This window comes from Dipodomys spectabilis, unplaced genomic scaffold (genome assembly GCF_019054845.1).
Source record: "Dipodomys spectabilis isolate Male_0828 unplaced genomic scaffold, ASM1905484v1 ptg000034l, whole genome shotgun sequence".
In the NCBI taxonomy this organism is placed as follows: Eukaryota; Metazoa; Chordata; class Mammalia; order Rodentia; family Heteromyidae; genus Dipodomys; species Dipodomys spectabilis.
Window position 1 is genome coordinate 8,564,988 of NW_024870711.1, and position 12,345 is coordinate 8,577,332.

At 45.7% G+C, this 12,345-nt stretch overlaps 5 non-coding genes across 5 annotated transcripts; all 5 read right to left on the minus strand.

The window, feature by feature from the left end:
* Nucleotides 1-186: 186 nt before the first annotated feature.
* On the minus strand, nt 187-258 carry Trnac-gca. The gene has a single exon. It is a non-coding gene; the product is annotated as a tRNA-Cys (tRNA).
* A 4,595-nt stretch (nt 259-4,853) lies between these two features.
* Trnac-gca lies at nt 4,854-4,925 on the minus strand. The gene has a single exon. It is a non-coding gene; the product is annotated as a tRNA-Cys (tRNA).
* An 851-nt stretch (nt 4,926-5,776) lies between these two features.
* Trnac-gca lies at nt 5,777-5,848 on the minus strand. Its single transcript has one exon. It is a non-coding gene; the product is annotated as a tRNA-Cys (tRNA).
* A 4,981-nt stretch (nt 5,849-10,829) lies between these two features.
* Trnac-gca lies at nt 10,830-10,901 on the minus strand. The gene has a single exon. It is a non-coding gene; the product is annotated as a tRNA-Cys (tRNA).
* An 870-nt stretch (nt 10,902-11,771) lies between these two features.
* On the minus strand, nt 11,772-11,843 carry Trnac-gca. Its single transcript has one exon. It is a non-coding gene; the product is annotated as a tRNA-Cys (tRNA).
* Nucleotides 11,844-12,345: the final 502 nt, after the last annotated feature.

Sequence of the window (12,345 nt, forward strand, 5' to 3'; positions counted from 1 at the left end):
TAGACATATATATGAGAAGGGGAGTTGGAAATAAAAAAAAAATCTGAAGTACACCAGACTATAGGAAAACAGGAGAGATAGATAGCATCTGTTAAAGCTAACCTGTAGCTTCTGTGTTCTAAGGATATAATTTAAAAGAATGAAAGAATATAAGCAATAGTTCCCGTGAGTTAAAAACACTTAAAGAGGGGGCACCTGGATTTGAACCAGGGACCTCTTGATCTGCAGTCAAATGCTCTACCCCTGAGCTATACCCCCACCTGTCTTGAGTGTCTAATAAACACCTTTTACTTTCATAAACACACTCAACATTCCTGTTAAATATTGGAAGTTTCTAGAGAATTGGTAAGACTGTCATTGATTTCTCCACAAACTCACCCAGAGAAGTTCTTCTAAAAAAGAGAAAATTAAGAAACAGAAAAAAGGGGGGAAAAAACTCAAGTTCCTCTCAAGTCCCCTGTGTCCTCTAATGACACCACTGCTTCCATGTCCGCAAATCCTATCCCCCTCCTCATTCCTCATCTGTGGGAGCAGTAGAGCTGGAAGCAGCTCTGAGACAGTTCTACAAGTACCTTTAGGATTTACATATCTCATTTCTTTGTTTTACACACAACCATTTTAATAGACCCTGCCAAGCTTCTTTGAGACACATGTAGCATTTGTTTGTGAAGACATCCCTCCGGTCCCTGTATCTCTGCAGAGACCCTCAGAGTAAGGTACGGGTAGATAGGCCATTTCCTTGGCCCTGACTCAGATGATGGAGAAATTCTGAGAAGCAGGATGACTATAGCATATTGCATATGATTTGGGTTAGGGAGCATTGTCAGTACACTGGAAAACTCTACTTTAGCCTTCACATCAATCCCTGCCACACGAATGTTTTTAGTGTTACATTACGTCTGTCTTTATCATAGTACCTTTCGCAATTATTTTAAAATGCCAAATAATGTTTTTATTTTTTAAATTAAATTTAATTTTTTTTCTTGGTCCTGAGGCTTGAACTCAGTGTCTGGGTGCTGTCCATGAGCTCTTTTATTTTTGCCAGTCCTGGGGTTTGAACTCAGGGCCTGGGCACTGTCCCTGAACTTCTTTTGCTCAAGACTAGCACTCTACCACTTGAGCCACCACACCACTTAGGGCATTTTCTGTTTATGTGGTGCTGAGGAATTGAACCCAAGGCTTTGTGCATGCTGGGCAAGCACTCTGCCACTAAGCCGTGTTCCCAGACCCTCATAGTGTTTTTAAAGCTTTTGATTTAAAGAAAAGAATTTTTTTCATAATCTTTCTGTTACCCAAAGGGAATCACTCTCCACAGTTTTGGTTATTTCTATGAGTTTAAATAAAATACATATAATATTCAGTATCCAAACAAATCATTTTTATGTCATTGAATTACTTCTGTGAATGAGGATTTTAATTCATATGCCTTTGTATATTATCAGTTTTTAAATCTATATCTTAATTTTTGGTTAAATTATCTTCCTTCTTTTTGTCATTATGGCTTGTTAAAAGTGCATGGCCAATCTAGGCATTGCTAAGTAAAAGTTCTACAGAACTTTTTCTTTTTTCAATTTTTTCTTTTCTTTTTTTTTGTTCGTCATGCGGCCTGAACTCTGGGCGTGGGTGCTGTCCCTCAGCTCTTCAGCTCAAGGCGAGCACTCTACTACTTGAGCCACAGTGCCACTTGTGGCATTTTCTGCTTATGTGGTGCTGAGGAATTGAACCCAGGGCCTCATGCATGTGAGGCAAGCGCTCTACCACTAAGCCACCTTCCCAGCCCCCAGAACTTTTTCTTTAAGTTATTGATAGCCTAATATTTCCAAAGTGTTCATTTTCTTTTAAACATTCGAGATTTTCAGTAATGTTTATTTTTCTATAAAATAGCTTTCAAACAGTGTTTCATATTCAAATAATTTACGTTTCTAATTGTTTCCAGTGGCCGTTGAGGTTCCTGGTCCCTTCCCTCTGTTTGCACTGAAAGTCTGTTGCATAGCCTGGAACCACCTCCCAGTCCTGGACATTGTTTCTGTTCTTCTCTTTCTTGTATGGGAGACCCTCTTTTTTGGATTCTGAGTCTTGAATATCTCTTAATTTACTTCCTCATTTTGGCTGATGGCATCTTCCAATTGCTTTCTGTGAAAAGCAAGAAGAGGTAAACTTTCTAAGACCCACTGAACCTAATAATATCTGCAAGTTTACACACACACTTGACTAGTAATCTGAAGTGAGCATAAGTTTTAGGTGTGAATCATGGTCCTTCTCATTGAGAACGATATTGACTCTTGCCTTCTCACATCTAGCATGCCGTTGAAAACTCACGTGCTGTGGTGACTACCTGTCCTGTGTGTATCACATTTTCTGTAACTCTTCTAAGGTTTCAAGATCTTGCATTGGTATTCTATGATTATATTATGAGTATTTAGTGAAGATCACTTTTTTTTTTGCCAGTCCTGGGACTTGAACTCAGGGGCTAAGCACTGTTTCTGAGCTTCTTTTGTTCAAGGCTAGCACCCTACCACTTGAGCCACAGCACCACTTCTGGCCTTTTTCTGTGTATGTGGTACTGAGGAATTGAACCCAGGGCTTCATGCATGCTAGGCAAGCACTTTACCACTGAGCCACATTCCCAGCCCTGACACTTTTAATTTATTGTGTTGAAGACTGTCCAGCCTTTTGTTCGGGGAGAGAGAGTACTGGGATTTGTATTCAGGGCCTTGAGTTTGAGAGGCAGGTGCCATACCACTTGAGCCACATTAATAACCCATGGAAGAATCTTTTCCAATGGAAATCTATGTCTTTCATTATGGGTAATTTTATTTAATAAAATCCTTCCATCATTTCCTCTTGAACTTTAAATGATTTGTTTTTTACTTTCCACATCCTGATCTCAAAGTCTGACTTTACTATTTTTACATTCCTTGTTACCTCTTTTGTCTTTTTCATTTGCTTTACAGGGCACTGCCTTCTTTTTATGTTTCAAGTCTTACATCTATTTCTTTTCTCATTTTAAAGAGATGTTTCTGATTTTATAATGAATTTTTCTTGTTTCACACATGGACTACTTCCCCTTCTCTCTCCTAGTATATCAGTTTCCTTGACTTCTGTTGGAAGAGCCTCTTTGCATTAGACACTTTGCCACAGGATGACCTGGTCTCCTCTCTTCTTGCTTTCCCTAGTCTCTATATTCAGAATCCTCCAATGTGTCAATAGTTGTAAACCTGAGGATAGGATTGAATCCATGGAAACGCAATGAAATGGGAATCCGATAGATCAATTGGCCTTGATGTGGGTCAGAGAGTGCCAACCTGTAATGATCATGGAAAAGAGACGCAGCAGGTGTCAGAGCCTTGAACTAAGGACAGCTTGTGTGCATTCAACTTCTCCGTCCCTGAATTATATCCTCATACCTGATTACCCCGCCTACCTATGTTACTGCACCTAGTGGTGTAGTCTGCCCTGTGAATGATTTCTCCTCATTTCTGTTGCCCCGGTGGGAATTGACTACTCTTGTTCACAGGGATCTTTATCTGTGAAGGGTGCTTTCTTTTTCAGTAATCTTTGAGTACATTGCCAGAAATGGCTGTTGGTTCAAACTGCATGTGTAGATGTAACAATTGTATTACATAAAGTGACTATGAGTACATATTTTGCTATAGTTCAACCTTCGGTGTTCTCCTGAGACCCATGTTTAAAGGCTGGATCTCCAGGGTGGTATAACTGGGAGCTTGTGGAGTCTTTAGAGGAGAGGCCGAGTGAGAGGTGCTCAAGTCTTTGTGGATGCTCCATCCAAGGGGAGGGAGGAGCCAGCCCTCCTTCTCTTCTGGCCATGAGGCCAGCAGCTTTGCTGTACCACATGCTCACACCATAATGTGCTGCTTCTGCACAGGCCCAAAGCCTCAGGTACAACAGACCACAGCCTGGAACCCCCCAAACTGTGGGACAAGCTAATCCTTTTCTCCATATAAGTTGGTTATTTTGGGTATTTGTTGTACTAACAGAAAGCAAACTAACACACTTCTTTAGAGCCTTAGGGTCAAAATCAAGTTGTTTACATAAGAAGACCACAGACAGCTGGGCTCCGGTGGCTCATGCCTGTAATCCTAGCTACTCAGGAGGCTGAAATCTGAGAATTGTGGTTCAAAGCCAGCCCAGGCAGAAATATTCGTGCGACTCTTATCTCCAATAAACCCAGAAAACCAGAAGTAGCACTGTGCTTCAAGCAGTAGAGGCGCTCGCCTTGAGCTGAAGAACGCAGGGACAGTGCCCAAGCCCAGAGTTCAAGCCCCACAACCGACCAAAAAAAAAAAAAAAAAAAAGATCACAGACTTCTTTCCTAGTTGGTAATGACATTATACTTTGTCACAGCTCCTCTGCTATGGACACATAGGGACAGCCATCCACACGTATGGGAGGCTGGGTTTGACAATAATTCAACATCCAAAAAAACATGGCCACAGATCATAAGCAGTGATGCACAACTAGAATCCCATCTCTTTGGAGGCAAAGGTAGAAGGATTGAGGACCAAGGCCAGCCTTATGTTTTTTTTCAGGGTCCAAAGCAAGAGGAGAACAGGGAAGTGACAGGGACTCACCAGCAGCTCCTGAGACTACTGCTTTGCACTGAATTAATGAGGTGTAGTATTCCTGGTAAAGGTGGCTTATGTTACTTGAGCAATTATAGTTGTGTGATGGAGGCAAACCCTGCCCATAAAAAAAGAAACTCATGCCTTTCCAGGTCATGTATCCCTGACAGGAAGGTTCTAGAAGCCTCAACTAATGAGGACTTCTTTACTTGACATAGGGCTAGGCTAAACTGCAAAGGCTAAATTAGCTACCAAAATTGCACATAAAAAAGGGGGCACCTGGATTTGAACCAGGGACCTCTTGATCTGCAGTCAAATGCTCTACCCCTGAGCTATACCCCCACACAGGAATAACCTCTCATTAGCAACTTTTCAACAGTGACACCACACCAAGGCTATCCTCTTATTATAACCTACTATTTCTTCAGTATGTTCCAGAAACTAGCAAGCTATCAACATTGCACTGAGCCTTCCCCTCCTCTCCAACGTTACCTCAGTCCTGTCTATCCCTTGGTGTGGTGACAGCACCAAATTTTGACCTGAAAAATGCATCTGACTGTGGTGTTTTCCCTATGTCTACAGACAGTGGTGAGGACACTGTTGGTGTCTTCACTGAATTGTCTGCAGCACCTCACACTCCAAGGACTCGAGGGAAGGACGCATTGTTGCACTCTGTCCATTCACTCAGCAAGCATGACCTGTTATCCTTGCTGACAACAGAGCCACCTTGTTCATCCAAGAGTCTTACTCAAATAAGAGACCAATGCAGCAACAAACATATTTCCCTGAAAGTGTCAGGAGGTGAGCAGGGGTCCCTGGTATAGGAAGCAAGAATCACACCGCCTGTTGGGCAGGAGGAGTTTCCTGAAGAGAGGACCAGGAAGATTTGCCAAAAGAAGCCAGAATCCTCAGTGCCATGGACCTCCTGGGGGGCTGCATCTCCACAGTGGATGAGCCTTGAGTTAATCCTGTGTCCCAGAATAACTGAATGGCCTCACAGCCAGCCGTCTGCTTTCCTCCCCTGGAGATGGGCTGGGGGCGGGGGCAGGCAGAGACTACAGAATCCAGAGCACGTGGGAACATTGCATTGTACAGTAAGGAGTTTAGAGCTGATACAGTTGACAAGGGCCTTTATTTGGCTCCTTCTTACTGCTTCAGGAATTTTGCCCTCTGGAATCTAAAAGAGGCTGGTAAGGGGGCACCTGGATTTGAACCAGGGACCTCTTGATCTGCAGTCAAATGCTCTACCCCTGAGCTATACCCCCTCATGCTCTTATGTGTCTAATAAACACTCTAAGCCTGCATGGCCACACCCTGGCTGTAAGCATCCTGAGATCAGCACCTGCTAGTGCTCTGCCATCATCTGGGCCAAGCTCTGAACCACTCTGCACTATGACTGTCACCTCCACTCTGACAAGCATCTTGTCTCGTAGGTCTTTGTGAGAACAGCATCATGGAGCTCTGAGCCAGAGTAGCTTCAGACTCATCTAACCGAGTCAGGCTCAAGGAGTTGACTGTCCAACAGACCCTCTGGAGGAGATGGTGAAGGTAGAGCTGGGCCAAAGCAGAAACTGATGGTTCCTAGATGAGAATTTCTCCACCTCAATAGTGCACTGATGGCTCATGCCCACAATCTTAGCTACTTAGGAGGCTCAGATCAGTGCAGTGTGGTGAAAAGCAAGCCTGAGCAGAAAAATCCAGGGGACTCTATCTCTAATTAACTAGCACAAAGCCAGACTGGAGGTGTGGCCTAAGTGGTAGAGTGTTAGCTGTGAGTAAGGAAGCCAAGGGAGAATGGGAGGCCCTGAATTCAAGGCCCAGGGCCAGCACAAAAGAAAAGAATTCTTCATAAATAAAATATTAAAATACTAATATATATATATATATTTTTTAAAAGAAAACAGTTCTTCGATTTATGTTTCTGGGAAGGGCTGTAAGGATGCCGTGTGTCTATTACAAGCTCTGTGAACAATTCTGACTCAAAGGCATCTTGAAGCTACTCCTTTCATTCATACCCTTCCTCAGTTTACATGTGAGAAAAGAAGACAGTGGTTAACTCACGCCCAACACACCTAATTAATGGCCAAAGCATACATGAGGTCTACGTTTATGACAAGGGCCTCGTTATACCGAATCCTGTGGGACAGGGTGAGCTGTACCCTTGCTGCCCTGCCCTTTTCCTCTCTCCAACTCCATTTGAACAATGGCTCAACATATCAACCAGAAGATGGAACCCAAAGAAGGTTCCCAATGGACAGATGGAGTCTCCTGCCACCTCTGCCTTCCATGCTGACACATGTTGGTAATGGCTGTCCTGTGTCATAGTTCAGGACCTCAGAGCTCTCCAATTCCTACTGTCACTCTTCTATCCAGTGGGAACGGCTCGAGGGGCGTTTGTCCTACCTCTGAGTTCTCCCCTCGTATCTAACGGACATTCTAGCACCTGTTTGCTGCACTCAAGGATGTGGCATGTGCTGTATGTCTCCTCAATTCTGGTGCCTTTGCAGGAACTGCCTGGTCTTTTCCACACAATCTCTGCCTGGATTTGAACAGACAGCCTGAGTCCTTAGCTCCTTTCCTCCTGACACCTGCACTCCTAGACCCAGACCAGAGCATCTGGATTTGTCCCCTTTTCAATCCCAACCAGGGCAGAAAAACAGTCCTCTGTCCTCTCCACTTTCTTTAGGGCCCTTTGCTTGTGGTTTACCCAACATGTTGTCCACCTCTATACCTTTCCACTGAAACACAAGACCTTCGTGGTTTGGGTTTCATGAGCTCATAGCACCTCAAAAGAACAGAGAGACAGAGAGAAAGAGAGAGAGAGAGAGACAGAGGGACAGAGAGACAGAGAGAGAGAGCGCTGTGGCATACAACTGTGAAACACTGCGACACGAGGGTTTCAAGTTCAAGGCCTGCTTTAGCTACATAACAAGACTCTGGCTCGAGAACACATTGGACCCTCGGGCTCCTGAGGCATTTGGTAAATCCAGGTTCCCTGGGATGTCACATGGTGGAATCTGATGGACAGTGACATAGCTCTGCTAACCCTGGAATGAATTCCAAGCTTTGCTGCATCTTTTTGTAAGTCACCATGTGCATGTACAGTCACTTACAGGGGGCCTGCAGGGCAGAGTTTGCAGGGACAAAGGGCGAGAGCAGGCTCTTACTTGGGCTTCCGAGGCCACGAGCAGGGTCATTTCTTCACGGGGGTCTCACCATGGCCATTCTCAAAAGCATGGGCAGAGGGTTCAGTGGCTGGAGAACAAAATGAAGAAAAAGAAGAAAACAGTCCAAGAGAATTTTCCAGCCAAGAAAATTGATCCTGAAGCAAACAGGACTGGAGGGCTAGTGGGGCAGGGGTGGAGTGGGGGTGTCACATGGTACAGCAGGACCATGGGGAGAAGACTGGGTCAAACTGGCTTCCTTCCTTTTCTACCAAAGATGCAGCATTCAGACACCCTGCCATGTTCAGTGAGCGAAAGCCTATGTATGCAGGGAGATCTGAACTGAAATCATATACCTGTGATCATTCATCAGAGACGTTACTCAGAAACTAGTGTTCCCTAAAAAGCCAATTTCATTTCTGAATTTTATATGAAGGTAGTTGAGACACTATTTATGGCCTGCCACTTCCCCTATCCCCTATGTGCCACTAAGTCTGGTCACTCTCCTACCATGTCCTCGGCTCCATGCTAACCTTGCTCACCTTCTCACATTCCCTCACCTCTATACACTTGGCCATCACCTGTGATATTAGCAGTTGGTTGTGCCTGTCTCCCACAAACAGTCTCAAATCCTTAAGGTGTACTAGAGCTGAATTTCAAGGGATGATCTGTATTGTCAATAGGAGGCAAAGCCACCTGGAAAAACTCTAATTCAGCAGTCTCTCTGTAATGTAAACTTTATAGAACTCCTAATTAAGCACTTATGAAACCAGTACCCTGGCTCATGCCAGGTAATAATTGAGTCACAGAGAAAAACCAATGAGGGGGTGGTGGTGTTTCAAGGGTGACTGGCAGCAGGACAAATTTAGACCATTCTAGGGGTGGTCTCTCCTATTTGAACTGGGGACCTCTTGATGCATAGTCAAATGCTCTACCAGTGAGCTATAGTTCCATGTCTGCCGGGCTTTCCTTTTACCTTATTTCACTATTGTCACACCTGAGGTTTCTATGCTGTACTGTATGTTTACTATTCTTAGCCCAGAGAAACGGGCAGACAGAGAAACTCAGTAGAGAACCCTCTTCCAGCCATGAGCTCACTCCTCCATCCCAAGAGGCCCCTCGCTTGTCGGAGAAGCCTCTTGTCATCCTGCAGCAACAATCTGAATTCCTTCAACAAACACAAATCTCCCCCTTTTCCCTTATCCAGTATCTGATGGGCATTGGTGGGGAGAGGGCTCTAGGAATCATGGCTGTGTTAGCCATGTCCCCCAAAGTGTTTCTCAACAAATCCCCCCAATTTCAGTTTCATGTAGCAATGAGCTTTTATTCTTAGGTTCATAGATCAGCTGTGAAGGTGCCAGTCCATGGATCTAAGCTGGGCTTCGTTGGTTCTCCTTCAAGCTGTGGGTTATCTGTGCTTGGTTTGTCTCTGTGCAAGGTCAGCTCCACGTGCCTTCATTGTGCTGGAGGAGTAACAGGTGGTGGGGACACTTCTGTGGCCATGACAGAAATGCAAAGGGACAAGTCCAACTAGACAAGCAGCCTTCAAGCCTTTCTATGTTACATGCTGCCATCTCATTGGGCAAGACAAGTCACATGCCTGAGCCCTCACTAGGGCAGGCAAGCAGGTCCCAGCTCGCGTGTGAAGACTTGAAAGGAATAAATAAAGGATTGTAGCCAACAGTTTTGTCGCCTGTGGTCTTCCCTCCTGCTCAGAGTCACATCCAAAATACTCTCCTGAGAACCCAAAGCCCCCAAGATCTCATCCAATCAGAGTCCAAGACCCTGTGGACCAAATTAAAGACCTGGTAAGGTGCCTCTTGAGCCAGAGATTTATGACCTGACAAGACAGGTTTTCTGTCCTTTCCACACCCCCAAAAAAAGAGGAGATAGAGGAACTGACTGAATGCGGGAAACATTTATACTCCAAGACTGGACCAAATGAGATGAGCACGAGGTCACAGAAGCGGATCATAGAATAGAAAGTGTTGGTGATGCCCCTGGCCTTTCATTACACCCGAGCCCACTTCTAGATTCCAATGACCACATGACGTGACAACCAACCCTGAAACTCAGCCACACAGCACAAAAGCACCACCCCAGGATTCCAGAATGTTCGTGGACTCAGCCCTAGCTCAGCCATACGGGGATGGCTCCAAGTCCATGTTCCACTCAGCCCTGGGCTCCTCCTCTCAGGATCTTCCTCTCCCATCCTCCTCCTCTGGGATTTCTGAAGATGTCATTGGAAACTCTGCCTCTGGGTGGCTGAGCAGTTTCCTGACCTCCACCTCCCTCCGCCCTTCACTTCCAGGTCATACTGATCCCACTTAGCCCAGCCTGAGCCTGCCCCCCACATGCCTGCCCCCATGTGTACTGTGCCAGCCAGGAATCTGCGAATGCAGGAAGGCAGCTCACCAACCCCATCAGAGACCTCGCCAGTACCATTTCTCTTTCACCAGGGAAGGTGAAACAAAGGTAGGGTCTGCAGGAGTGAACCCAAGAGATGAGTGTGCAGCCAACCATGAAGGCCTTTCCCAGGAGCGCTTCTGAGGCCGGCTGTGTGCTACTGTACTGCTGCGATGGGGCTGCGGGGTGTGAGGGTGATGATCGTAGAGATGGGAAGGTAAGGGGTAGAAATGAAGGCACGTCAGTGTGGCCCAGGTCGTGCAGCCCTGGGAGGAAAGCTGCAGGACTGTTCCTAGAAACTACAACTAATGGAGACCTAATTTCCTTCAGGGCTTACATTCGATGTGAAAAGTGTGCAAAAGAGAGGGTCTCTCTGTGTGGCCCAGGCTGGAGAGCAGGGCCTATTCGCATACTTTTGATCAACAAGAGTTTTGACCTGCTCCTTGTCTGACCTGGGCCAGGTCACTGCTCCTCAGGCAGCCTGGTGGTCCCTGGCTCCTGGTCCCAGGAGGTCACCATATTGATGCTGAACTTAGTGAGTACTATGTATGGATTAGCATACGGCAATGCAGTCTGGGGCTCAGGGATCTTCCTGCCTCGGCCGCCTGAATAGCTGGATTCGGCAAGCCTACCCTAGATGCGTGTAAGTTCTTAGCTGCAAAAATTTCATGTAAATAGGGGGCACCTGGATTTGAACCAGGGACCTCTTGATCTGCAGTCAAATGCTCTACCCCTGAGCTATACCCCCAATGGCAATGGAGTTGCCTAGTTATTCCTTTTTATTGGTGTGGCAACATCAGCTCGGTAAAGTCAAATTACAGCTCAGGAACAGTTTTATAGAAGCCACCAGACTTGACAGGCAAGTCCTTTCCTGAGCTTTCCACCCTTCAGGGCTGTCCTTGAGTGTGACCATCAGCCGAAGAAAGGGAGAGAATCTGCCTGCACAACTCCGACCCACTTCCCATTGCAGTTCTGGTCTAGTCCACGAACGGCCCTCTAGGGGCTCCAGGCTGCACATCTCCTCTGCTAATGACAGAATGGCTGTCACTCAGTGTCGCACAGTTCTTATCTTGGGCATCTGCAGCAACAGCCCTACAGAATGCCTCTTCTTCCTGGTAGGACAGCAGAGCCAGGCTTTGCCCTTTGAGGCTGAGGCTGTGTGTGTGGTGGGCTGCGGCATAGAAGAAAGCAGTTCACAGAAGGAAATGTCCACCCAACATGGATAACCAGGTGATGGGATTTGTCTTCCTGGGTCTGACCACCACTCCTGACCGCTATGGTGAGGGGAGGGAACTATCTTAGGGTCAGCTGTTCCTGTTTGTTCCTGGGAAATCTACTGTTGTCTTTAGCTGTCTTGTGCTGTGGGAAAGGTTCAGAATAACCCTGCATCACAGCCCGTGTCCTTTCTCAGAGAATGAAATAGAGTTGGGCACCTTAGGTACATGAGGGGAACCTGAAATGAAGAATCTGAAGGATACCAGACTGCAGGAAGAAAGTGGGGTCAGACATGGCCACTGTGCAATGCTGACCGGTATCTTCCAGGAATCACAATTATAATGAATGACAGAAAAATAGAGTACAGTATAAGCAATAGGTTTCATAAGTTAAAAAAAATAGAAGGGGGCACCTGGATTTGAACCAGGGACCTCTTGATCTGCAGTCAAATGCTCTACCCCTGAGCTATACCCCCTCCCTTGTTGGAAGTGTCTAATAAGCAACTTTCATCTTCACAATCCAACCAATTATTGGAGATTTAATCTCTAGAGAGTTGGTAAGTCCATCACTAAGTTCCTCCACAGATTCATCCCACAAAGGTTCTTTCTTTTTTTAATGTTTTTTTATTTTAAAAATACTGTACAGAGGGGTTACAGTTACATAAGTAAGGTGATGAGTACATTTCTATCGAGCATTGTTACCTCCCCCTTTGCTTTCCCCCTACCATCCCTTCCCTCCCCACCTCCAGAACTTCTTCCTCCTCCCTCACTCCCAAGGTGTAACGTTCGTTTTCAACATAGCGTCTTGTACATCTCATTGTTACAATGGGTCTCCCTGTATTCTTATTTCAGCATTTTGTTATTTCCCATCCCCTCCCCAAATGTATATACAAGATGCAGGGCACCAGAATCAAATACGGTGAACACAGAGGTTATACCATGGAGGAAGACATAGAAAAGAAACAAAAAAAAATCACG